The 27,430-nt window shown below is 41.3% G+C and overlaps 1 protein-coding gene across 1 annotated transcript in view; it reads right to left on the bottom strand.

Moving 5' to 3' along the window:
- MEGF10 (multiple EGF like domains 10) overlaps positions 1-11,967 on the bottom strand; it is a 169,660-nt gene extending 157,693 nt beyond the window's left edge. The window contains exon 1 of the mRNA XM_036903212.2: positions 11,151-11,967. The gene's annotated coding sequence lies outside the window, so the exon portion shown is untranslated. The remainder of the gene's footprint in view (positions 1-11,150) is intronic.
- Between the last annotated feature and the right edge of the window lie 15,463 nt (positions 11,968-27,430).

Here is a 27,430-nt window from a genome sequence, read left to right as displayed (position 1 = left end):
TAGTAGAGATAAATAACTTTTTCTTTTAGAAAATACTATCTTCATTAAGAAATATTTCATGCCCATTGAGTAAATTTATCTGCTGTATTCCAGAATATCTTAAATTCCTTATATCTTATATTTTGTATGAAAGACTATACTTCGCAACTTCCACATTTAATTCACAGGATCTTAAGCATTTCAAAGATTCTTTCATAAAAAGCATAAACAAACTTTATTCCTACATATGTTAATTATTCTTCCCTATTTTAAAATTATTTGGTGTTCAGTAATGATAATTAATAGTCATCAAGAGCTTACTATGTGCCTACCACTATGCTAAATATAACAGTCTTTGAAATAAATACTGTTATCTTTTCACAGATGATGAAAAGAAGCTTAAAGAGCTTAAGTACCCTGCCAAAGGTCATGAAGGGTTAGACACAGGATCCCAACCCAGGTTGTCACATTTCATTTGGTAAATGACAAGACCAGCCAGGAGTAGAAGCAGACCATCAGAATCTTGTTTCCTAACCTACAAGTAATCAGAAGTGTTTGTGTAAGTCACCATTTCACTTTTAAGTCTAATGCCAAAGGAATTTTACAGAATAAATGTTCAGACCCCTCACAGATGAACTAGAACCATTTCAAAGCCAGAGACTACAGATTCCCTTCAGAGAGGATGCTGGGAAGGTGGCAGGGTAGAGAGCTTGAATCCACCTTCTCTTGCCTATACACCAAATCTATACCTACACACAGAGCATCTCACCTTGAAGAAGAACGGAGACAGAAGTGAACACCTTCTATACAGAGAGAGACAGACAGATTATGTAAAAGCAAAAAACAAAAAGGCAGGAGAGACAGAGACATAGTAATGGTGGGGACCCCATGCCCACATGACTGGCAGAGGAGAGGGGAGAGAATATTGCCAGAAAGCCAAGCACAGACTCTGTGCCCTGAGGTGTAGGAAAAAAGCCTTGGGGTTTAAAGTGCCACTAGACCATAAGGGAACGAACCCAAGTTTCAGAACCTAGCATCTGTGTTTGGCAAGGAAACTGCTCTAAGTTAACTACACTTACCGTATATAATTATCAAGTCACTATGTTGTACATCTGAAATTAATATAATATTGTACATCAGCTATATTCCAAAAATAATAGAAATCAAAAAACAAAAGGAAAAATTATTTCCCTTCAGAAGAAAAATGGCTCCTGCTTTCTCTCTGAGTCTACCTGCTCCATATTGTAACAGCAAGCTAGGTACTCTAGATGTACAATGACCCACACTGATGATGACATATGGTCTTTAGATAGAAAAAGGACTCTAGGCCACTCTCATGCCGGCAGCATCGTTTTGCTCATGGGGGTGTAGGGGTGGGCTTCTGGAGCTCATTGTGGAGCTCAGAAAGTGAGGCTGAAGTGAGAGATGAACCCAAAACCCCACACCACATACTACCTTGTTCCAGTTAGAAAAATAAAAGCATGCTAATATTAGACTTCAGGAGAGACGTCATACGAAGATTCAGAAAAACATCCATGATTCATGGACTCTTTTTCTGATTTTTCCTGACATATTGCAAAGGTAGAGAGGGAGAGTGAGAAGATTTGCTAGTGGGCCAACTTGGAGGGGTACTTTTGTTCCAGATTCTAAGGACTGTGGCTCTGCTAACACTGTTGACCTCTTAGGCACTGGACTTGCTGCTTCCACAAGTAAAACAATCAAGATGGGCTGGTCCATTGCTTGGGGACACAAAGCTCTTCTGGCTATGGAAGTAAAAGGGAATTAATGGATATTTAAAGTTCCAGGGCCTGCCAGCCCCACCAAGATCCAAATTAGGTGACCGCTGGGGTTCCCAGAGTTTACTGTTTTCCATCACATTTTTAATTCTACATTAAACGTGATGCTTTAAATGTTTTTCAACTTTTTACTGAACTATGAAATACATACCAGAGAGGGGCACAAATGAAAATTGAATAGCTCAATGCATTTTCACAAAATGAATGCACCCATATAACCAGCATCCAGACTGAATAATGCTAGCTAGCATCCCAGAAGCCTTCCAAGGGCAGGGCTTTAATTCTAACACAAAACTGAGTCCCCACAAGCATCCTATGCCTAAAAAAAGCATTTAGTATTCATTGTGGGACAAGGACAACATAAAAGACAACCTCTCTCTTCCCTATTTTTTCAACAAAACCTGCATCTACAAGGACTTAAAGTGGAACCCGGTACTCATCCCTCCCAGCACTGAGGAGTGAGCCTCTCTAAGTCACAGGAACGGAGCCAAATGAACAGGCCTAATGACAATGAACTGAAAATTTACTAATCAGGAGCATGTTTCACACAATCCTTTTGCCACGTGCAAATAACAGTCTTCTCTTCCCTTTCACCATTTCAAAAGCATTTATATCACTGGTAAAACCAAATACCAGTTAGTAAAGTATAAACAAACTACAGGGGGAAGAGGGGAGTGGAAATACAATGAAGAAAATAAAGCCACTTGCCTCTCTGCAATCCACTGGCTTCTCCTCCTGTAATGAATTTACAATAATGGTCCATAATCAAGGTGCAATGACAGACTTAATTACGAGGAGCTCTAAGTGACCTCAGGTAAATCATATATTGCCCTCTCCCGGGTGGAACCGCGTTAAGCCTAATACTTCCAGTCAGGAAACCTCTTATCTCAGAGACAAAAGGATTCCTACTGGCCAATGAGCACCAGCTGCCTGAACATCCTGTGTAAATGAGCTCTCCACAATCCATTACATCCAGGAAAAGCTTTCCCCTTCTGCTTCACTCAAGGCTGTATTCTGTGCCTAACTTAAAAAAAAAAAAAAAACCCACTTACAATTATCCACAGGAACTGGGGACTAAGTTTCCCTTTGAAAGAAACCCAGAAGCAAAGGCTGCATGAATAACATACTTTTTCATAAAGGGAGTAACAGGCTAAAAGAACAATACTGTGCAAAAGGTCTTGCCATCTTTGTTGAGGCCATGACATTGAACTTGAATCTTTTTCTGACACAAAGAATGTAGCCAGTTGCTGAGCTCTGGATTCGATGTTTACAGGAAGTTGGCAACCCTTTCCCTCCAGAGCTAGAATCTGGGTTGGAAGTTGGGGGTGAGAAGTGGTATCTGAATGATGTCTGGAGAGTCCCCCAGCCTCATAACTGTCCAAATATACCTTTCTAATGGATTGAATTGTATTTCAATCTCAAAAAAAAATTCTCACCTTCAAAATTGATATCTGAATCTAGATTTGGAAGGAAATTATTAATACATCATGTACACAGTGACCGTACCCCTGAACAAAGAATCATTATCTAAGGTTGTAGGCCATGATATAGGCAGGCTTTCAGATCAGATACCTGTCTTTGGTGAGCCTAGGGAAAAGAGGCTGAGAAATTTGCCTTTGCCTTCATGGGTAGAGGAAGATCTTTTCATTTAACAAATGATAAACCCTGCAATAAGTTGATGAGACATAGTAGGAAACAATTCTTCTTTGGCCAAAGATCAACTGGGAGTTCTATTAGACTTGTGCTCCCTAACAACAGGTCTTAGGCTCCCAAACCAGCGGAATAATGATGCTTCCACAGAATTACTTTTTTCCTTCCTAAATCCTACCTCTGACACATTGCTGCAAGTGGTTTAACCGTGAAAGGCCTTGACCTCCTTTCTTTGTCACTCTGATTCAAGTGTGTCTGTTTCCTTGGGGCTACCAAGCTCAGTTGGATGGCTGGCCAGAGCAGAACAGAGCATCAGCCAACCTCAGAACAATGGGGCCCTTTCTCTGGCTGTCACATGAACAGCGTTGTGTTACAGCCATTGTCCCTCCAAGCAGAGACGGAAAGGCACGGGTTCTCACAGACCAGCTATTCTCTGTGACCCTCTGACCAAGTAACTAAAATATTAAAAAGGATAAAGAAGGGAAAGAAAAAACATGCCTTCTGAATGGAGCAATATAGCCCTAACAAGGATGATAATAGTGCATCCATGGACCACCTGCATCAGAACACCTTGTCAAAACACATCCCTGGGTCTCACTTCACACCCACTGAATCCCAACCATCAGAAAGCAGCCAGTATCTGTCAGTGATCCCAGGCCCTAAAGTTTGAAAACACAGGCCTAACTGAGGCCTCAAACATTTCTCTTTTCACTTAATGGCCTGATTTTACACATCTATCTATTCAAGAGGTGCCCAGGAGATGGGGGGAATACAGAAGGGCAGTACTTTATAACAAATCTTTGTGTTGGAGCAATAGCGGGGGGTAGGGGAAGTGGGCAGGGAGGAAGATGAGGGTACTATGGAAAGTTGGGAATGAGACAGGAAATTAGAAAAAAAAAAAGCTCTTCAGAAGACTACAGGAATGTGGAGGCAGGGACAGCCAGGAGCAAAAAGAGGTAGGGGAGGGAGAATGGAAGGAGGGTGCCAAAGTAACCTGGCAGAGGCCACAGCCTTCAGGAAAGGGTGGATGGTGAGAAAGTGCCAGTAGCAGGATGGACAAATGGCTTTTAATAAGCAAGCATGTTTCTTACTTAGTTTTATGTTTTAAGATGTGCACTTCCCCCAAAAGTCCCCAGTTTTCCAAGTCAGCCACTCAGAGCTACATGTTCAGCAAAATTTTTATGAAATGAAGGAGATAGGAAGTGATAACCATGGTTCATTCTAAAAGAGACAGCATTGTAGTGTGGCCTGATAACCTTAAAGTTCTTAAGGGAAAATGTGAATTCATATCCAGATGATGCTAGAAAAAACATGAACCCTGTCCATACCCCTGCCCCCAAGAAGCCCCACAGTGGTTGAAAGAAGTAAGTTTCCTTATTTCACACCTCATGGAACAGGGGCCAATTTTTACTTGAATCTGATGCCCCAAACCACATCTGGTCTATAAAATAAAATAGCAGTGTGCTATGACGGGATCCTTTAATGCACATAGTGCTAGGGAACAGACAGAATCTAGTCCTATGGCCCCACACATGACTATCATGAAATGATTCTCAAATGTTGACTCACTACTCCTGTGGACTGGCTTAGTCACTATTCCTTGAAGATGTCTTGCAAATTCCTGCAGCCACATGTTTGCTGAGCTTACTTCCCTGTCTAAAGGGTCCCATTCACTCAAATCTCCTTCAAGATCCAACAGTGCAGGGAAATCTCTGGAGAGCACACAGAGCCCCCTTTCTAGAAGGAGCTCTAAGAGAAGCTCTCAGAACACCCACTTGGTCCTTACCACACCCAGACTTCCACAGCCAGTTGTTTGTTATCTTTTCTTAAGGCAACTGTCTTGCCTAAGGGTTTCATCCCTGTGCAAGTTCACTATGGATTCAGTGAGACCAAGAAATGACAATGGAACATTTTTGGGGTAAAAGGGTTTATACCGGCTTTATTTTCCCATTGGTAGGTTGAGCACTAGAATCACACCTGCATCCAACAGTCTGCAGGTCTGTAATCCACCTCTGTCTCTGCCTCCATCCAGAGCACTGGGCAGAGCTCTTTACATAGTGACTCAGTCAATAATAGCCCATTGCCTACAGGTGTGGAAGCATTAGCCTAGCAGCAGGCCAGTTACATCATCAAGCAGTTTAGGGTCAGGTGATGATCCTGGCCATAGGAACTTCCATTTTCCCCACAGCTGTAATTCCACATAGTGTTTATCCTATGTTTTATATACCTAATAAATATCTGGAGTAAAAATACAACTCAAACCAACTACTTTTTAAAGAATACAAAAGTCACATCTTGTCATTGACTCCTTGTCCAAAAGAAAAGGTACCCTTCTGAAGATATCAGCAGAGGTTGATGTTTAAAATTTTTCATTTTGATTGTAGAATTAAGCACCTGGGTCCAAAACAAAGAGCTCACATTTTTATTTTGTTCTGTGAGGAATAAGCTAAATTTTGTGTACTCTGATTTTCAATTTTCTGTCAAAAATTATTTTTTAAAAAGCACAAGCATGATTCTTCACCTGAGGTATTCAAAAGATCTATCATGGGAATAACCACCTGTGGCAAGGTTTTAGAACTAAACAAATCTGTGCAGCAAATCCAGGCCAGCCAGGATGTTAACAAGGCAGTTAGTCACCCTCTAGGGTAGGACCTCCTTGCTGCCAGAGATATTTTTAATACATGCTAATATTCTGTACATATACCTATCAAGATGAGGCTTTCCATACCGACATACTATTTCTTTGTCTTAGAAGGGGAGAAGGGTACAATTTATTGCCCTATAAATAGGAAATTGAGTTGGTTAAAATGCTTTACACAGTTTCTTTATTTAGAAGTATAAATTACTAGAAACAAAAGGAGAAGGAAATCATTACAAGAGAACATCAATAATAACAGGATATATTATTATATTCACACTTTCCAAACTGGCTAATGGCACAGAGCATGCATTAGCTAATAACATCCACATGACGACCTGCAGTTTTACAAATAAAGTTGTAGAAACTAAAATAACACTGGCTTGTATCTTATTTTTTTTCCTCATAGCATGAGAAATCCTTCTATAAAATGCCATGAACTAATCCTTTGTAATAACTTTTTTAAAATAGTTAGAATGACCATGCAAAAAATAATCTTAAATCATGAAGTAAAGAGAGACAAAATCTTGAGAAATTCAGAGAGATTGAATTAATTATTCTGAATGAGTAAAAAGACAAAGAGACTAGTGAAGCGACTTAACAAAAGTATAGTCAGATGCAATCTTTAAGGTAGAAAAAGTTCATTTCAGAAACAGAAATTAAAAAGAAGGCAATCAAAAGAACCAAATGAATCTTAGTTAATCCTTAAAACTAAGCTAATTTTTAAAACAAAATACTGGTTACACATCCTTGAGAAACTGAGAATGCAGCCAGATAATATTGCTTTGTTTGAAGTCCAAACAATCTGGACATTTGTACTTCATGTATTGATGCTGCTACCTTCCTGCCTTAGAAATCTCATACTTCTACCTGCGCATGAACGTTTTTCGTGGTTTATTTTATAGTGGAGCTCCCATGAGCTAAACGTTCAATTTTTGCAGCATCAGCATCTTTGTTGCTGCCCTGCAACTTCTTTGTTCACCTGGTCAAATGTTATTTCTATTTCCATTACTACAAAAAAATGAATGGGAAATGGAAAAATTAAACACCTAACAGTAATTACAAGAAGTTTTTGTCTCACAAACTTAATATATATGAGACAAAATTGGCAGTTAGTAAACATGCCAAAAATGGCAAATCTTTAGTCTGAATCAGACATTTATTGAATGGTCCACTGCTGTTCAAATGAGGACAAGATCGCCAAAATTATAGAAAGTTTAAAGAATGAAAAATTAAAGAAAGGAATAAACCCAGAATGTTGTGTCTAAATGGCAAGATATAACTAGATATTTTCTAATATATTTGGTTCTCCATGGCCAGCATCCCTTATAACATGTAGGCTTTTTGCACAATCTTTGAACTCAGTTTTGGAAATGCATCCTGAAATAGGAAAAACAGTACTGATCTAGTCACCATGTTTCTAATCAAATAATACAAAGGTATTTATAAACTGAAAAGCACAGGGCAAAAGCTGTTTATTTTTATTGGCACTGGCACTCCCATTCCAGTGCCCTGACACTGTGTCATTCACAACCAAAACCACCTCAATGAGCTCTTACATCATAGTGCTGCCATAGTTCTGAACATGTAACATTAATTCAGTGGCCTCTGATGTTTCATAAGTCTTTTTAGGATATTCTGTTCTGTCCTTTTTCCACTCCAGGTTTCTAACTTTGCAGACTATGTCTAGTCAAACCACAAATTCTTGACTGGGTTCTCCACAACCTTTGGTACATACACAGTGATTGTCACAAACCTTTGGTGTGCTAAGAAAATGTCAACTAGCATTCATTCATTAATTCCCTCCCCCACACATACATTATCTAGGCTTCTGTTATGTAACTTCTATCTGCCAGCCATTTGGATAAAAGCTTAGAATAAGGAATGATAAGCTCATCTATCAGTTGGAGAAACATCCAGATAACAAACACAGTTGATACCATATGATAGATGCTATAATAAAGCTATTCACAAATAGAACTGGAATCACATGAGCTATCATTAAGTTTATGTGAGAGAATTAGGAAATATCTCAGCAGAGAGGTCTTATTTGACTGTATCTTGAAGGATGAATGTGTAGAAAGTAGTTGTAGATGGCAAAAAGAAGCAAAGACATTTTTGGCAGAGGGAAGAGCATACACGACCAGGTTGGGAAGGAGCGAAAGCAAGCAATGTATTCTTTAAGAAACAGTAACAAGATCAAGATGAGCAGAGCTAAGAGGCTGGGGGAACAGTGAAACACAGAAACGACCCAGAGAAGATGGTACAAGGCTGACTTCGTGTATCATGTTAAAGAGGCTAGGCTTTATGTTAGAAGCCAGTGTTTCTCCAGTTGTAATCTGAGATCACTTCCACCAGATTCACTTGAGGATCTGCTCAAATGAAAGTTTCCAGCTCTTGCATCCGTGGTGAAACCCTGGAATCTGCTTTTCGACAAGCACCTCAGTGACACTGATGCTTACCATCCGGGAGCCATCAAAGATTTTTAAACAAGGGAATAATGACATGCGTGATCAGATTAGTACTTTAGAAATACAGTATTAGAGCAAGCAGACAATCATGAGGAAGGTAAATCTAGTGGTGCTGAATGAGGATGTGACTTGGTTTTACAACAGAATTATGTGGGGAACTTACAACACTGCAGACTTTTCACATCTTATCCAAGACTTCAATTCCTCAGCGACATCTGCTCCTCATTCTAACAAGTACTGAAATCTGAATTAAAGCAGAGGGGCTAGGATCTGTATTAGCTTGAACTATATGAAATTGCCATTTTATGTAGGTCAAAAATGGTCAAATTTTGGTAATTTCTCATAGTTCAATCTGACCAGAGCTGAGAATAGCTGATGAAATACAAGCAGAGCTAAATTTAAATGCTTTTTCTTTTTTATTAATTATCAATGTCATGACTCACTTTGAGTAACATCAAGGATGGAAGTGACATAATTTACATATCTAAGACAAATGTTAGAAAAAAGAAAAAGAGGTTCAAAAACAATCACCAACCAAGTGAGGCAGCTCATTTAAGGATTGCAAATCAGAAGGAACACTGGAGGTTATCGGGCTCTTTCTCCACCTCCCAACACAAGTTTACACATGAAGGAACTGTTGGAGGAAGGAGGCTGTTGGAGGCTATACTGAATATTTTGTTCAATTCCTCAGCGACATCTACTCCCCATTCTAACAAGTACTGAAATCATTATAGCTAAAAAGTATTTGGGATTTAATTTATAGAGTGCTAGTGTCACCTGAAGCCCTCAAATGCTTGAAAGTTGCAGCGGGTACATAAAGTAAATACGCATGCACATCCATTTTTAAAAAGAAGCCAACACACCTAAATAATATAGACCTGGACCAGTGCTATGTAATAGAAGCTTAATAAATATTTATTGAACGAATGATTGACCTCTAAAAAACAGGTCAAAGATGGCATATTAATGCAAGGAGTCTTTAAGACAGTGAGCAGGCTGTAACCTAAGCATAGATGTCCCACCTGCTAGCCTATCCAGAGCTCCCTTTGGTGACCAACCACCATCCCTCCTCTACAAATCCCAGCCCTGCTACATGCACCTTTTTGCCCTCTGAAACGCCTCCAGCAGAAAGCAATACAAAGATCATGTCTGAGCTAAGTTTGACAATACGTAATTTGTTAGTTGGGAGCAAGGCCCAGGTAAGCACAGCCTTCAAAGCCCATCCATATAGGAAAAACAGCTAACAGGTAAACGACAGTTAATAATGTTAGCTACATCATCATCATTTAACTACCTGCCAGGCTTGTCAGCACCCCACTGGAGTTGGCTCATTTAAGCCTTTTAACAAGGTCTGGTGTAAGCGTTGTTATTATCATTCTGATTTTATAGATGAAGATGGAGACGTTAAATAACTTGCTCCAAGGACACAGCTGGAAAGTGGCAGAGTTGAGTTGATCCCTGGACACTTGACCCCAGCATTCACCCTCTACAGATCTCCTTGACCTCAGAGCAGCAAAACAAAAAGTGCCCTGCAAGAGGACCCCTTAGAGCAGTCAAGTCAGGAAGGTGGCATTTCCCAGCTGACCTGATCCTAATCTTTTCATCCTCAAAGAATGAGGCATCTTCAGTTGGGAAGCCCATACACAAAGTAAGACCCAGGATACAAAAGAGAAAGGCAAGAAGAACCAAAAAGGAATGCCATCTCCTCTGCCTAAGCATAGCATAAATACCAGTGCCTAAGAACTTTTTGGATAATAAAATCGAAAACTTTAACTTTTCCCTAAAGAATCTGGGTCCTCGTGTGAGGATATTTTCTAAAGAGGCATCAACGATATCACCATACTTCATTTACTCAGTGATATCATTCTTACTTTCAGAAAGAAAAAAGCAAGGACAAAATATTTCCCTAAACCAGGGGTAAAAGTACTAGATCAAAGGAATTTAAAAGATTAACAGAAGGTAAATCTTTCTGTGGTAACTATGCCTTGAAGAACCCCCTTCCCAACAACCCCTGAGCAGGCAGGCATTCCTACAAGGAAGAGACCCCCTCCGGTCTAAGTCACCCAGCCTGTGATCCTGACTCCCCTCAAGGACGCTGAGATCGCAGGGAGAGAGACATCCCCAAGTCTATCTGCACATCTGAATATCAATTACTGTAGAAAGAAAAGTTTAGAAGACAAGTCAAGATCCCAGAGGAGAAGTGACTCTGATCTGGAAGGAAAGGTCTGACTGAAACTGCTTTTCATTCTCAGTCGGACCACCACCGCCAAACTCCCTTCATCCAGCTATGACACTCGTCAACACAGAACAAACGCACAAGGCAATACAAGGGCAGAAATCACGCAAAATAAAGTGCGTAATGGGGATGTCTCACCACAAGAAATACTCCAAGAAGTTCCCACACAGCCCCAAGTAACACGACAAAATGCAAACAGTAACAATAAACCCTTGAGACCTGTAAACAACCAGACTGAGCCCATCTTGCCCCGCTTCCCGTTGCACCCGAGCACCCTGGCTACAGAAATGTGCCCCCCACCACACACACACCCGTAAGAAACTATCCAGCAACCGGCCAAGTTCCACCGGCTGCCAGAATTGAGTTTGCCCAACTCTTACCCAGGTCCCGAGATCCCGAGATTGGCAGCGCAACACTCTCTGCCCGATTTTCATCCAATGCCAGCCGAAAAACAAAAATCTGTTCCGAACTGTGCGAACAGCCTCCCACCAGCGTCCCAGATGAGAGTGTTACTCGGGAATCTTCCTTCAGGCTCAAAGGTGCAGACGCGGGAAAGAGGCTGGTCTCAGAGCGTTTCCAGACCGCCAGTCTTGTGCACCCATTAAGTACTCGTCGCAAAATTGAACGAGGTTTTTCCCGTCTGGCCCACGATGCTGGAGGAGGAGGGGAGTAACCCGAGCTGCGGCCGGGATGCAAGCAGTTGCCGCTGCGGCAGCTGCTGCCGCCGGGGCAGAGACCGCTGGGGGTGGGGGTAGGGGGTTGTCGCTTGGCACCGCGCGCACTCCCTAGCGCCACGCGCAGGACATTCCCTGCCCGGCTCTTGCACCCGGATCGCGGGACGCCCCTGCCCAGAAGGACCCCTCGGGAGTCCGGTCAAGAAGTTGGCAAAACGTGGAGGCACCGCAGGGAATGAACTAAGGGGTGGCGGAGAGTGCGGCGGTTTGCGTTCACGGCGCCCGCTCCGCGTAGAAGTCCCTGCGTGGTGTTCTAGAGCCCCTAGAAGGATTTGGGGGACTGGAGACGTCGCCTAAGAGGCCAGCTGGGTGGACGGCACATCCCCAGCGGTGCCAGGGAGGGAGCTCAAAAGTGGGACGGAGAAGAAGAGGTGGGTGAGCAAGCCTTGCCAGAGTGTGCGAGGATGCAACAAAGCGGTTGAGAAGGTGGGGCGAGGATCTGGAGAGAAGGTGGGAAGTGAGGGAGCCTGCTTCACGTTGGCGAGGCTGAGAGAGAACTCCCCAGACCCGCAAGAAAATCCCCCAGGCCTTCTGCGAGGCCTCGCGCGGACATTTGTTGGGGAATGGCTCCCTCTGCCGACTCTCCAGTGAGGCCCCGGGAGACTTGATGACAGTTAAAATCAAGGCTTTTCGCCGTTGGTAGGTGGAGCAGGTGTACATTCTTGACCCCGCATCTCTGTTCACTTTCCTCGTCCTTATTAAGGAATTTCTCCACGTCAGGGCTGCTACCCACGCAGATACAAATCTCTAATTGCTGGAAATTTCTTGCTTGTGTTAAACTGAATTCTATCATCCCCACCACCACCTCTCTAAAACTGGCTTTTGTTCCATACCCACGCCAGATGATCCTCTGCTATCAGGTTTCTCTTCCATATGTTAATATCAACTCTTTCTTTTTGGAGACATCTCAGTAATGCATATGCATATTATATGCACCTGGCAAATAATCCACACTCAAAATTATGTTTGAAGGAATGGATGAATGAAATGAATGATTCACTGAAGCCCCACACCATCCACCTAGGTTGCCCCTGGAAACACACAGGGGACTGTATGTTCACCAGGCATCACTGCTCCTTCTCCTGGTCAACAGTACCTCCATTTTTATTTGGAGGACTACCCCTGCTACACTTAATGCAGTTTTGATGGGAAAGTCATTCAGATTGGTCCAGCTTTTCCCTATCCTTGAGTGGGCACCTGTCTTAAGCTAGTTCCTGTAGACCTTCTCTGCCAGGAATCTGAACTTTGACCAGAGCAGCACAAGGACCAAAGGACCAATAATAAATCCAGAGCTCACTGACCATATGACAGTGTTCTAGACACTGGCCATTAGCTCATGTCACTTAATCCCAAAGCTACCCTGCTTTGTTTTATGAATCCTGGTTGCTCCACTTGAATTTTTTTAGTTAACTTTACTGACACATGATTTACATTCAATGTATTTCAAGAGTACAGTTTGATGAGCTCTGAACGATGTGTATACCCGCATAACACAATCAAGATAATGAATAATTCCATCATCCCAGAAAGTTCCCTTTGAAGCACATTTTTTAAGTCAGTTCCCATTCCATCTCTGGCCCACAGAGCTGCTTTCTGTAACTATAAATTAGACTTGTTTAAAGGAATGGAATCATATAGTTTGTATTTCTGTCTGGCTTCTTTCACTCAGCATTGTTTTTGAGAGTCATTGATGTTGTTTGTATCAGCAATTTTTCTTCTTGCTGCTGGCAAGAAGAATCCATTGTATGGATATACCACAATTTGTTTTCCCATTCACCAAGTGTTGATGAACATTTGGGTTGTTTCCAGTTTAGACTCATGAATAAAGGTGCTAAAAACATTCCTGTACAAGTCTTTTTGCAGACATATGTTGTTATTTCTCTTATTTCATAGGAGTGGAATTACTGATTTATATAGCAAGTGTGAGTTTAGCTATAATATTAAGAGACTTCTGGTTTTCCAAAGTGAATATATTACTTTGCCTTCAAACCACCAATGTATTAGAATTGCGCTTCATCTTATCCACACTTTGTATTGTCTGCCTTTTTATTTTAGCCTTTCTATTAGGTATATAGTAGTATCTCACTATGGATTTAACTTGCATTTCCCTGATGACTGATGATGGTGTCCATTTGTCCTTTGATGAAGTGTCTAAATTTTTTGCCCAATTTTTAATCAGGTTTTATGTATTCTTGTTTTTGGGTTATAGGAGTTCTTTACATATTTTGAATGCCAGGCCTTTGTCAGATATATGTATAACAAATATACCCTTCAGTCTGTTTCTTGCCTTTCAATTTCTTAATGTATTTCAAACAGCAAAAGCATTTCATTTTGATGGTCTAATTTATCAATTTTTTCTTTTATGGTTGAACTTTTTATGTCTTATCTAAGAAATCTTTGCTAACTCCAAGGCTGTGAAGATTTTCTCTCATGGTTTCTTCTAAAAATGTATAGGTTTAGCTGTTTTGTTTAGGTCTGTGATCCATTTGGATAACTTCAGTTTTTTTGTGTGAGGTAAGATTTGAAGTTCATTATTTTTCACATAGATATCCAGTTGTATCAGCACCATTTGTTGATAAGATTATCTTTTCCCCATTGAATAACATTGGCATTTCTGCTGAAAATCAATTGGCCATATAAGAATAGGCCAATTTCTGGACTCACTATGCCTTTATGTGACCTATATTTCTATTCTTATTCCAGTACCATGCTGTCTTGATTTCTGTAGCTTTATAATAAGACTTCATTTGAGGTATAATACATTTTCCAACTTTGGTCCTTTTTTTCAAAATGTGTTTAGCTCTTCTAGATTTGGGGTTTTTTTTTTGATCCTATGAATTTCAGAATTAGCTTGTCAATATTTTAAAAACTCACTTTGGAATTTTGTTAAGTATGCCTTAAATATGTTGATAACTTCAAGGAGAACTAACATGTTAACAGTTTTGAATCCTTGACGCTATAAATTTGTTGTATCTCTCCACTAATTTAGGTCTTCCTTAATGTCTCCCAGCAGTATTTTATAGCTTTCAGTATACCAGTTTTTCACATATTAAAATAACTTATTCATAATACTTTTTAAGCTTTTGATGCTATTACAAAGAATTATTTTTAAATTTTAGTCTCTAGTTGTTCATTGCTAGTATGGAGAAATACAATGAAATTTTGTTTAGTAGCCGCATATTTTGCGAACTGACTAAATTTATTTATTAGCTGTAAAAGTTTTTTAAAGTTCCTTAGGGTTTTCTACATGCAAATAAATACAGTTTTGCTTCTTTTATTTCTTTTTCTTGCTTTATTGCTCTGGACAGGATGGCCAGTACAATACTGAATAAAAGCAGTAAAAATGCATATCTTTGCCTTGTTTTCCATCTTAGAGCAAAATATCTTTTTGTAGTAAGTAGGATATTTGCTGTAGATTTTTCACAGATACACTTTATTGCTTGAAAAAGCCCCCCCATTAAAAGTATTCTTACTGTGAATGACTGTTGAATTTTGTCAAATGTTTTACCTGCATCAGTCAAAATGATTGCAAGGCTTTTCTCCTTTATTTTATTAATTGATTAAATTGGTTGTTAAAACTGCCCTGCATTCCTGGATTAAAGTCTCCTTGGCCAATGTCCATAATAGATTTTATGTACTATTGGATTTTATTTGCAAAAATTTGTTCAGGAGTGTCTATATTCAGGAGGAATATTGGTCTGTAGTTTTATTTTCTTGTGATCTCTTTGGCAAGAAGTTCATCAGTTTTTTAAATCTATTCAAGGAACATGCATTCTGGCATGGCAATAAACATCCTGCAGCCCTCTACAAAATAGGAGTCCCCTAAAGTCTTCTGCTCACATCACCACTCCAAAGACTCCTGACCACACAGACACTCCAAATTCCTTCTTTATTCCCACAGTCACAGCTTGCCTGAATCCTGGAGGTCTCCCATTGAGACTATGAACCCTTTACAACTCCTTCAAGAGCTTGTCTGTGACTGGAGGGTATGCACTGAGTTGCTGCTCCCTCTGTAAGTCCCTATATGCCTCCTCTATGGTCCAGCGAGTTCCCACAAAGCTACTACTCCCTCTGCATGCCCACACTACCTGTTACTGATCACCAGTGTTTTGCCTAAACTCCAGAGGGTTGCTTCCTGGTGGCTTAAAGACTTCAGTGCAGCTCCAACCTGGGTGAACCAGCAAACTTCTTTGCTATCCAGTGGACTAAACTACACCTTGTCCAACGACATCTGAAACCTTTTCAATTTTGTCCTTTCTTGAGCACTTTTTCAGTCCTAGAGTACCATGCAAAATTGTCATATCTTCTAGTCACATTTTATCAGATTTAATAATTTTAAAAATATTACACCCCCCACCTCCACCCCTCCATTTAACCCACTGTATGGTTTCTATCTCCTGATTGGACCCAGACTGATAAACTACAATAAAGCACGACCTTTCTGGGGTCTCTATTGAATGCTCCCAAGTGTTCAATGAAGACTACTCATTCTTCACTCTGTTCATCAGTCCTGCAAGGGTTCTGGAAATTGTTCAGCTTATAGCTTCCTGATTGGTGTATGCCTAGTCCCATACAGTTTCACCCTATTAATCACGGCTTTTTACTCAGCAATAGAAAGACCCTATGTAAAGTTCTTGAGATCTTTCCTCACATAATTCTCTCATCTTTGGTATGCTGCTCTTTGAATTCCAGCCACCTTAGGCTCTGACTTCCAATGTCCATGTCCTTTGCTCCTCTGCACTGTAGTCCAGGAAGAACCTCCAATCAGAAGGCCAGAGTGATTCTGGAGTTCACCTCATTTGCTTATATATTCTCGGCGATCACAATCGTGATGCTCAATGTCTCAAAAGAGTTCTTTCATATATTTTGTCCAATATTCTACTGTTTAGAGCAGGATCATAAGTCCAGTCCAGTTATTCCTTTACAGCAAGAAAAGGAAGTTCTTTACCTTTGATATTTAGGAGCTACTTTGTGAGTAAATTCCTTCATATTTTTTCTTTGTTTGTATTTATTTATCTTGAACTGGAAAAAATTGGGGTTCTTTTGCTTTCATCAAAAGAATTCTGGATCATACACATGTGGTGCCCAGAAGGAACACATGAAGCATTTCAGATAAAACCTGAACATCCTGGATCACAGTGAGATTTTTTTACTACCTTTATTCTGAACAGTATAGCATTATTGATATGAGATTAAATGGGCTTTTTTTTTTTTTGGTAACTATATTATTCTGTTAACAAAGAATTTATAACCTACAACAACCCCAATTAGTTTTTATATTTGCAATTAAGCCTGAATTCTGAAAATATTATTTATACAATTAGTTGAGACTTTCACAGTAATTTACAGGACTACTCACTTAGTACTATGAAATTCCATTTTTCTATATGCAGTCCAAATTTAGAACTTCTTAAGATCTTGGTGGAGCTAATTCTTGTTCTAGTATATTAGCTAGTCAGCTCAAAATCATGATATTTAAAATTTGATCAGCTAGCTACAATGCTTTTGAGTAAATACTTATTAAATCTGTGGAAATAGGTAAAAGTCAAAGTCATACTCTAACAAAGCGTTTACTCTCCATTTAAACTTATTCACATCCTGTAGCATGGCCATTCAGCCACTTAGAAATACTACAACTCTATTACATCCAGCCCACTTTCTTCATCTGATCCACAAGGATTTCATGGGATATTTTTTTCAATTACCTTATAAATCCAGATGTATTCTCATTCCTTTACTTTATCTGTCTGGTAATATTTCCAGTAAAGGATATCAAATCAGCCTAGCAGTTCTGCCTCTTAGAAAACAAGATTGGCTTCTTATTCCCATGACTTCCCCTCTAGTGTTCTCAAACATTTCTTTAAATTTATGATTTAAAAGCTTTTCTAGTTACAGCAATAGACTAGAGTTCACAGAATTTACCTCCTTCCCATTTAAAAAAATAGGAGAGGGAATTTCAAAATATTAACTTATAAATATGGCATAAAGTTACCATTTTTTACTTCATTCAATCCTAACAACAGGAGGTATGTATCACTGTTTCTGTTTTATAGAAACTGGTGGCTCAGAAACATAATTACTTGCCCTTGATCACATAGCTAATTAATGGCAGAGGTGGGTCTGACTTCAGAACTTATGTTTTCTACTACCTTCGATCTACATTTATCTATTGTAGTCTTCTGATAGCCTACCAGAGCTCTTCAGATTTCACCAACGTGCTATTTACTCACTTTCCTCCCTGGTTTGTGAAAACCTACTTTGCAGGGTTTGATTCTTCTCAGAGTCTTTCCTCGGGAATCTTAGAAGCTCTTGAGTCTTCACAGTTTCATCTCTCCCATAATACGAATGCAAACAAGACTGACATAGATTGTGTCTTTAATCATAAGACTCACACAGTTATATTCAATATATATATCATATACATCACATTTTCTTTATCCATGCATCTCTCAAAGGACAATAAGGTGATTTCCATGTCTCGGCTCTTGTGAATAATGCTGCAATGATATGGGAGTGTCTATATTGCTTCCAGATCCTGAATTCACTTACTCTAGATATATACCCAGAAGTGGGGTTGCTGGATCATATGGATTTCTGTTTTTAACCTTTTGAGGAAACTCATTGTTGTTTTCCATAATGGCTGAATCAACTTACATTATCACTAACCATTTGCAAAGAGATAATTTTATTCCTTTCTGATTTGAATGACTTTTATTTCTTCTTTCTTGCCTAATCGCTCTGGCTAGCACTTCCAGTGCTATGTTGAACAGGAGTGGTGAGAATAAGCACCTTTTTCTTGTTCCAGATCTCAGAGGAAAAGCTTTCAGTCTTCCACCACTGAGTATGATGATAGCTGTGGGTTTGTCATATACAGCCTTTATTATGTTGAGATATATTCTTTCTATACAAACAAATTTGGTCTAAACCAAATTTGTTTGTATAGAAGGACTTTCTTTCAATAAAAGGATGCACATTGCCAAATGCTTTTTCTGCATCTATTGAGATGATTGTATGATTTTTATCTTTTAGTCTATTAATGTAGTATATCACATTCTTTGGTTTGCATATGTTGAACCATCCTTGTATCCCAGGGATAAATCTCACTTGCTCATGGTGTATGATCCCTTTAATGTGCTGTTGATAATATTTTATTGAGAATGTTTGCATATATATTCACCAAGGATGTTGGCCTATAGTTTTCTTGCCCTTGTCTAGCTTTGGTATCAGGGTAATGCTGGCTTCAAAAAATGAGTTTAGGAGTGTTCTCTCCTCTTCAATTTTGTAGAAGAGTTTGAGAAGGATTGGCATTAATTTTTCTTGAAATGTTTGGTTTAAATGTTTAGAACTCACCAGATAGTGCTGAGCTTTTCTATTGAGGGTTTTTCAATTAATGATTCAATCTCTTTACACATTATTGGTCTATTCAGAGTTTTTATTTCTTCATGATTCAATCTAAATAGGTTGTATGTTTTAGGAATTAATCCATTTCATACAGATTATTCAATTGTTGACATATACTTGTTCATACTACTCTCTTATGATCCTTTGTATTTTTGTGCTATCAATTATAATGTTTTTCTTTCTAATTTTATTTATTTAATTTATAATTTATTTAACTAGGAGTTAAACCACTCCTAGCTTTCTCTCTTTTTTCCATAGTGTGCTAGTTAGTTGAAGATTTGTCAATTTTATCTTTTCAAAAACCAGCTCTTAGTTTCATTGATCTTTTCCATTGTTTTCTGGTCTCTATTTCAATTTATTTCTGCTCTGATTTTTGTCATTTCCTTTCTTTGGCTACCTTTGGGCTCAGTCTGTTCTTCTTTTTCCAGTGAAAAGTTAGGTTGTTTGAGATATTTCTTTTTTCTTAATGTATGCATCTATTGCTATAAACTTCTCTCGTATAACTGCTTTTGCTGTATTCCATGAGTTTTACTACTATGTGTTTCCATTTCTGTTCATTTTAAGATATTTTTAAAAATTTCTTTTCATTTCCTCTTTTTCCCACTGACTGATCAGGAGTGTGTTAATTTCCACATATATGTGAATTTTCCAGTTTTCCTCATGTTATTGCCTTCTAATTTTATACCATTTGGTCAGAAAAGATTCTCGCTATGATTTCAATCTTCTTAAAATTTTCAAGACTTCTTTTCTATCCTATCATATGATCTATCCTGGAGAACATTCATAAGCACTTGAGGGGAGTGTGTATTCATTGCTATTGGAAAGAATGATTTGTATATGTGTCTGTTAGGTCCATTTGGTCTAAAGTATTGTTCAAGTCCAGTGTTTCGTTATGATGTTCTGTCTGAATGATCTATTCATTGTTGAATGTGGGATACTGAAGTTCCCAACTGTTGTTGTATTATTGTCTATTCCTCCTTTCAGATCTGTTAGTATTTGCTTAATACATTTAGGTGCTCCAATGTTGTGTGCATATATATTTATGAACATTATATCCTGTGGATGAATTGACCCCTTTTCATTATATAATGACCTTTTTTGTCCTGTTTCAGTGTTTGATTTAATGTCTATTTTGTCTGATATAAGTACAGCTACCCCTGTTCTCTTTTGGTTTCCATTGCATTGAATATCTTTTTCCATCCCCTCACTTTCAGCTGATGTGCATCCTTAAAACTGAAGTGAGTCTCTTGAACAGAGCGCATGGTTGGGTCTTATTTTTTTTAATCCATTCAGCCACTTTATGCCTTCTGAGAAACAGTTCTCTCTAGTAGCATCCCAAAGAGCTGAGGAAGCTGGGTGTGTACTCACATACTCTCACTTTCCCCATGGGAGATACCATGGGTTGAGAAAGTCTCTCCTGGCACTGAGCTGTCCTGCCTTGAGGGAGAGGTGACATGAGTAAAATCAAATTGTTCCTTACTTACACTCTCCAATATATCTAATCTTGAAATTTTTTTGCCTTAGCAGTGTGGTGGAATTTCTCCAATGGATTCCTGGACTTCCACAAGGACTCTCTCATTGTGATTATCTAAGTCAGTGTTTCCCAGGGGTTCATGGACCATAGCTGAGTGAGTCTAATGCCAGTTCATGGGCCACTTGAGGGTCCACAATTGGGACCCAGGTCTGCCTGTTACCTGATGTACAGGTAGATGGGACTCCTCCTGAGTCCTTTGGTATATGGCACTGAATCCCACAGCTTCCACAAAGTCACTTTTGTCCATGGGTTGGGGCCAAATTGTTGTTGTGGGGCAGCAGGGGAGGGGGATACAAGGAGCTACATCTTTTAAGCCATCTTACTGACATCTCTCCCCAATTTTTTTTTCTTAGTGTAACCCATAGTAAGAAGTACATTTTTCATCATGATGAAATTCATACCTCTATATGTATATAATTGGAACAAGTTTCACAAAACTACACTTATTCTTACTACATGTAATGTCCTCTGAATTTTCTATTCTAGTGCTTCTCAAACTTTAATGTGCATATTAATCAACTAAGGATTTCATCACTATGTGATTCTGATTCAGTACCTTGGATGGGCTCTATATTTTAACCAACTCTTAGGTGGATGTTTCTCTTTCTCAGACACACTTTGAGTAGCAAAGTTGTATTGTATTTCATTTTATTTAAATATGAAATTACTTTTATGACTCTTAAATGTATCTGGACTGTCAGTTTATAAAAGCACTGCTGGCATATTTCCTGGAATAACACTGTTTGGAAAAGCTCTTGAACCAACAACATGCCTACTAAGATAGTCTTATAAAAGTCCTGTGGGGTGGTATCATGCTTGGAAATGGTTCAACAGAAAACTGGTTTCATCTTTCATATGCCAAAACCAGAAAATGATAGAAGTAAAGAGACAGTTATCTTCCTGACATTGCTTTTTAAAAACTGTAACATCTGACACAATAATAAATCTACTCCAATTTGGAATAAGTAAACCTAAGCAATCTGCATAATGAGGACTCTCATAACTGTGTGTGAAAAGAAAATTACACAAGATGATCAAAAGGGACTGTGGCAATGATATGAGTATAAAGAAAAACACCAATAACATTTCCTGTGGCGTGATCTCTTTTTGTCTGCAATACGAATGCTTGCTGTGTCAGTCGAGGGTCTTGTTTTCAAATAGTAAAAATCAACTCTGACTAACATAATAAGAACAAAACTGGGGGAGGCTATTGAGGGACTCTGAAAGAGATGGGAAGCTGTGAGACCAAAGTTGAGTATAAGAAAAACTCTAGAGAAATGGGATGGGGGAATCAAAACCAATGGATCAGAGCAGAAACAGCCTGATCAGCCTTGCCCACTGAGATGAATGAACTTGAACCATTTCTTTCCTTAGTCTGGACATCACACTCTCAAGATCAAAGTGAAATGGAGACAGCATCCATTTGGCTGAACTTAGATTTCTGCATTCCCCCTTGGCTGCCCTCAAACATAAAGTATTTGGCCCATCAAACTTCCACAGGGGAACAGGCGTCTGATACACCATTTCCTCTAAGAGCACAGAAAAGTGGGGAGAGAAAATGCCCCTAAAGTAAATCAGGGAGTTGTTGGGAAGAGGAAATAGATGTTAATCTGCTAATAACCTATGCATGACAAAGCCCTGTGAATCAGTAAGAGCCCCTATTACAAATATAACAGGATGGTGAATGGGGTTTTCCCATTTGTTTGGGAATTGTGGCTACTATTTGAGAGCCAAGGAGGCTAAGTGGCCCACATTCTAAAGAATGTATCCAAACATAACCTTGTAGCACTTAATAAGAGGCAAATGAAAACCAGCTCTGATACCACTACCCAGTACTGTCACTGCCCTCCCAAAATCTATCCCATAAGGAAAAACTAAAGAATTCCTGAAGAGCTGTCAGAATTCCTGCTGTATGGAAGCTGTCGCCCAAATGTTGACTTTTCTCCTCTCCATTTTATAAGGAAGGGGATTGTTTCTTCCCTTCCTGAGGCAACTTAACTTAAATGGGGGGTAGCAGGGGAGGAAAACAATCACAGATCTGAGGAGTTCTAGCCAGAGGTGGAACCTGGCACCGCCACCTTCTGCTTATGTAGAGCAGGCAGATCTCTCCACGCATCAGAACAGGAGCAAAGGAAATGGAAGGATATAGCTTCTATTGCCACTTTTGGTGAGGCAAGATTGCCTGAGTCTCCTCAGGCCAAATGGATACCACTGGAGAGTATCCGTGCATAAGCCATCTTGTCACTGCCTTGCCTAAGAAGGGTACCACCTAGTGGGGAGACACAGTCATGGAGCAGAAACTGAAAGGGCAGGGAAAAGAAGTAAGGTTGTGATGAATCACCCACATCAGAAGCTGTGCAAGTCGTGGCCCCAGAGGTCCTCTTGAAAAGCCCACCATGCACTACACTTCAGCAGCATCCAGATGTCTCCTCTATAGGAGAGACTGACCATCCAGTGTGCACCACAACAGCAGCAGCTAAGCAAGCTACCTTTGTTCCTTTCCCCACCCCTCCACCAGCACCCCAAATTTGCCAGGGCAGAACCATTGGCACCACTGGGCAAACATGTCAAGCCATCTGCACAACTGGGCTTGGGTGAGGGAGGTGTGTAACACTGGATTTGAGATTCAAGCTGCAAACTTGATTGCACTGACATCGATGTTTTAAGACCTGAAAGTGTCTGCAATGCTGTAGGAGCTACCAGAGATGTTGTGAGGGGGCAGAAAACAACTCTTCATCAAAGCACACCTGAAAACAATGTCAGAGGAATAAAATAAAAGAGCTTCATGTTAGTATCCCACTGAGTTCATACTCTCCAATTGAAAGGAAAGGAGCGACACACAGCAGCAATTCACCGGAGAATTCCGCTTTATTAGGGAAAGGTGCTGGGTTATATAGGAAGGGGCATGATTTGATTGAGGTGTCACTTCTACGGGGCTGGTGGCTATTGGCTAGGTGCTGGGATTAGGGGGGCAAGGGGTGATTGGGCTTCAGGTGGCGCCGGCGGGAACCGAGGACCCGGAAGAGAAGCAGGAGGTTCGCCATCTTATGGGTGGGGGCCCTTCATTCCCCCCTTTCTCCTCTATGGGGTTGTGGATGTTGTTTTCTCTCTGACTGCTTCCTGCTGAATGGGGGCGGAGAAGGGAGTGAGGGCTTGAGGACTGGGAGGAAAGGGTTGATAGGACTCCCCACAATAAGGACGAGTAGATGTGGACTTCTTCAGGTTGGAAATCAATGAAGATTCCCTGTAACCATAAGTCGAGGACTTGTTGATTCCAACGGTGCCAAGAGGATACGGGTGCCAGAAGCCAGGCGTCTGCGGCCATTGTTTCCAGGAACGGTTTCCAGTGGAGAGAGGGGTCCATCTCAGCGTGTGGTGAGGAGGTTACGTGAGGGTGAGGGATCTTCTGTGGCTAAAAGCTGGTAGTTCCTGAGTAAAAGCTGGTTGAAAGTTTGATTAGAGATTTTACCGACTTGGGATTTGATAAACTTTATTATGCAAGGCAAGAAGAGACAGGCGAGGAGAATGATTATTATGGGGCCTGCAATGGGCCACAGCCAGGTGAGGAAGGGGTTTGTTAGTATTGAAGGGAATGGGTTGGAATTGGAAGCAGAGTGGAGGCTGGAGGCAAGGTTGGTGAGTTTGGTAATGTCAGTTTCTACAATGCCGGATTCATTGATGTAATAGCAGCACTCTTCCCGAAGGAAGACGCAGGTGCCGCCCTTCTCGGCTGTAAGCAGATCTAAGGCCCGCCGGTTTTGAAGGGTGACCTTAGCTAGCGAAGTGACCTGTCTTTGGAGAGAGGCCAGGGAATCAGCAGTGGATGTCAGGGCTCCCTCAAGTTTGGCGTTGAGATCTTTAATTGCCCATAGAGAGTGACCCAAGGCTCCTCCCGAAAACCCTGCCCCAATGGCTGAGGTGGTCAAAGAGATACCGACCATGATGGGAAGGAAAGCAGCCCTTTTTGTGCGTGACGGCAAGGGAGGTTGGAGCTCAAGAAATTCTGTCATGCTGTAAAGTGTAAACTGTGGGATTAGGGTGATGAGAATGCAGGGTATATTGGAGTTGGGAGGCAGTGAGTTAAAAAGACTGCCATTGCACCAAAAGAAGTGACCTGGTTGCATAAAAGTCTTAGAGCCGGAGGTAGGGGTGTAGATAGAGACAGTGAAGTGCGCTGGAGGGGGGAGGGGTTGGGCCTACACAGTAGTGGATGGTGAGATCATCTGCGTATTCTGGTTCCCATAGGGGTATGTCTGCTAGGGGATGGAAGGGTTGTCCTTCTGCATGGAAGGAGTAGTTGGAAATATTAAGGGGCACGGCGGCCAGCAGTGGGTGCTATAGTGATGCGCACAAGAAACAATTGGCGGTGTTGAGGGTGTGGTTGAGAAAGATGGTGGTGTCTTGAACAATCTGTAACCAACAGTAGGAGTGGGGGTAAGAAGATGAAGAGGCGCCGTCAAGAGTTTGGACAATAACTTTTTTGGAATGTCCGATGTTGGATGCAACTTGAGAGATCTGGGAATGAGAAGGAATGTACTCTCGAGAGATATGAAGGGTACCATGGGGGGTCGAGGACCCCCCATAGTAAACTGAGGCTGTGACTCCAGTGGCCCATCGAGAGTTCCAGGGATCTGGGATTAATAAGGAGAATGAGCTGTTGGGATATTTTATGAAACGGTTGGAGGAATAATACTGTGGGTACCGGGAGTTACCCATGTAGTGAATGGCGCAAGACCAGTAGGGACATCCCCCGTAGGTGTCTGGCCATTGCCTGCAATAGGCTTGTCTTTGGTCATAGAGGAAGCAGAGGCAGGGAGAATAAAGGTAGCTGCTAGTGAACACTTCGGTGGAGGGAGGAAAGTGGAGGTATAAAGGTTCAGAGCAGCCTTTCAGAGGGCAGTCTGATGTGGCAATGAGGGTAGTAAGTTTTGTTTGATGCTGTGTGTAAGTCTGTCTGACTTTGAATCGCCATACAAAGGAGGCTGGGGTGGCAGGGAAGACAATAGGAATGAGGAAAAAAAGCGAGAGAGCAGTAAAGGAGGAAAAAGTCATGATTCGGGTATGGATGGCAAAGGGGGTGAAAGGGAGATGCGGAGTTTCAAGGGAGCAGAGGGATGAGGCGTGGTAGAGTAGACAGCGTCTTGGGCTGTTTCCGAAGGACTCTGGATTGTGACCGATGGGTCTTGGGTGTCCAGAGAAGGTGGGTCCTGGGTGTTTGGTTTAAACCTGGAGATATGAATCCAAGGGGTGACCGAGTTATCAGGCAGTAAGAGCTTGGCGGCCGAGGAGGTGCAGAGAATAACTGGGTGTGGACCTTCCCATTTTGGGGTGAGAGAGGGCCGATCCTCTGGCGGCTTATAAAACACTAGTTGGCCGGGCTGTAAGACAGGAGGATTTTGGGAGGCGGATGGATCAGGAAGGAGCCAATCTTGTTATTTCCACAATTCGGTGCGGAAGAGAGAGAGTAGTGGAAGGGCCATATTGGGAGGAATCAGTCCTTTGTGGGAAGGGAGCCCTGGGGGTAGAATTGGGCAGCCGTACATGATCTCAAAGGGTGACAAGAAGGAAGGTTTCTTTGGGAGGGCCCGAATATGGAGTAGAGCTAAGGGATGTAAGCGAACCCAGTCAAGGTGTAGTTCTAGAGATAGTTTGGTCAGGATGTCTTTTAGAGTCCTATTTGCTCTTTCTACTTTTCCCGAAGCCTGTGGTCGATAAGGACAGTGTAGATGCCAGGGGAGTGAGAGCGACTTGGAGAGGTTCTGAATAATTTGGGCAGTGAACTCAGGGCCGTTATCTGATTGGAGGGAAGTGGGCATCCCGAACCTAGGAAAGATCTGGGTGAGGAGGATAGAGGCAACTGCGGATGCTCGTTTGTTAGTGGTGGGGAAAGCCTCGACCCATCCTGAAAATGTATCTACTAACACGAGTAGGTATCTGGTGCGCCGTACAGGGGGCATGTTAGTGAAGTTTATTTGCCAATCTGTAGCGGGGACATTACCCCGTGCTTGATGAGCCAGGAAGGGTCGGGCCTTGAGGGGGGTATTAGGGTTAGTGCATTGGCAAATGGTGCACCTGCGGGTGATTTGGTCAAGTAGGGTTTTGTCTTCAGGAGAGAGAGAAAAAAAGGATTGTAAAAAATGGATTAAGGATTGGGGGCTAGGATGGAACAGATCGTGTAAGAGGTGGAAGAGAGACTCTCTGTCCTGGGAACAGAGGGTGTCTTGTGATAAGGCTGAAACCACAGGGGCAGACGGATCGCTGTCTGGTGCTTCTTCTGATAGGGCAATTGACCGGGCTACTCTGTCAGCTTTATTGTTATCTCTTGTAATGGGGGAGTCATCCTTTTGATGTGATTTGCAGTGGACTATGCCCAGTCGGTGTGGGAGTTGTGAAGCCTCTAGAAGTTTAGTAATCAAGGCTGAATTAGTGATGGAATTCCCTTTTGTGGTGAGGAGGGCTCGTTCTTTCCATACTGCCGCATGAGACAAGAGAATGTGGAATACGTATTTGGAGTCAGTGTACAGTGTGAGAGACGTGTCCCGGGCCAGAGTACAAGCTCTTGTGGCTGCAATGAGTTCAGCCTGTTGATTGGTTGTACCAGGGGATAGGGCTCGTGCCTCGATGACGTCTTCGAGGGAGACTACTGTGTATCCTGCATAATGGGTGCCCTCATGTTTAAAGGAGGACCCATCAGTAAACCAGATGAGGTCAGAGTGTGAGAGGCTCCTTCGGAGATTGTGGAGTGGCACGGAAGGAAGTTGTGAAGGGCTTCCAAGCAATCATGTGAGGGAGTATGAGGAGAGTAGGGTAGAGGAAGAAGAGTGGCCAGATTCAGGGGCGGGCAGGGAGGAAAGAAATGTCTGGATTTTGGAGGAAAGAGGACAGTAATGTCAGGAGTCTGGAGGGAGGGAGAGTCTGTAATCTTTTGTAGGTTAAGAGATCTTTTAGGTGATGTGGGGAGAGAATGGTAAGGGGCGCCCCGAATGTCAGT

Source organism: Manis pentadactyla, chromosome 13, assembly GCF_030020395.1.
Source record: "Manis pentadactyla isolate mManPen7 chromosome 13, mManPen7.hap1, whole genome shotgun sequence".
Lineage (NCBI taxonomy): Eukaryota > Metazoa > Chordata > Mammalia > Pholidota > Manidae > Manis > Manis pentadactyla.
This window is presented reverse-complemented; position numbering and strand designations above follow the sequence as displayed.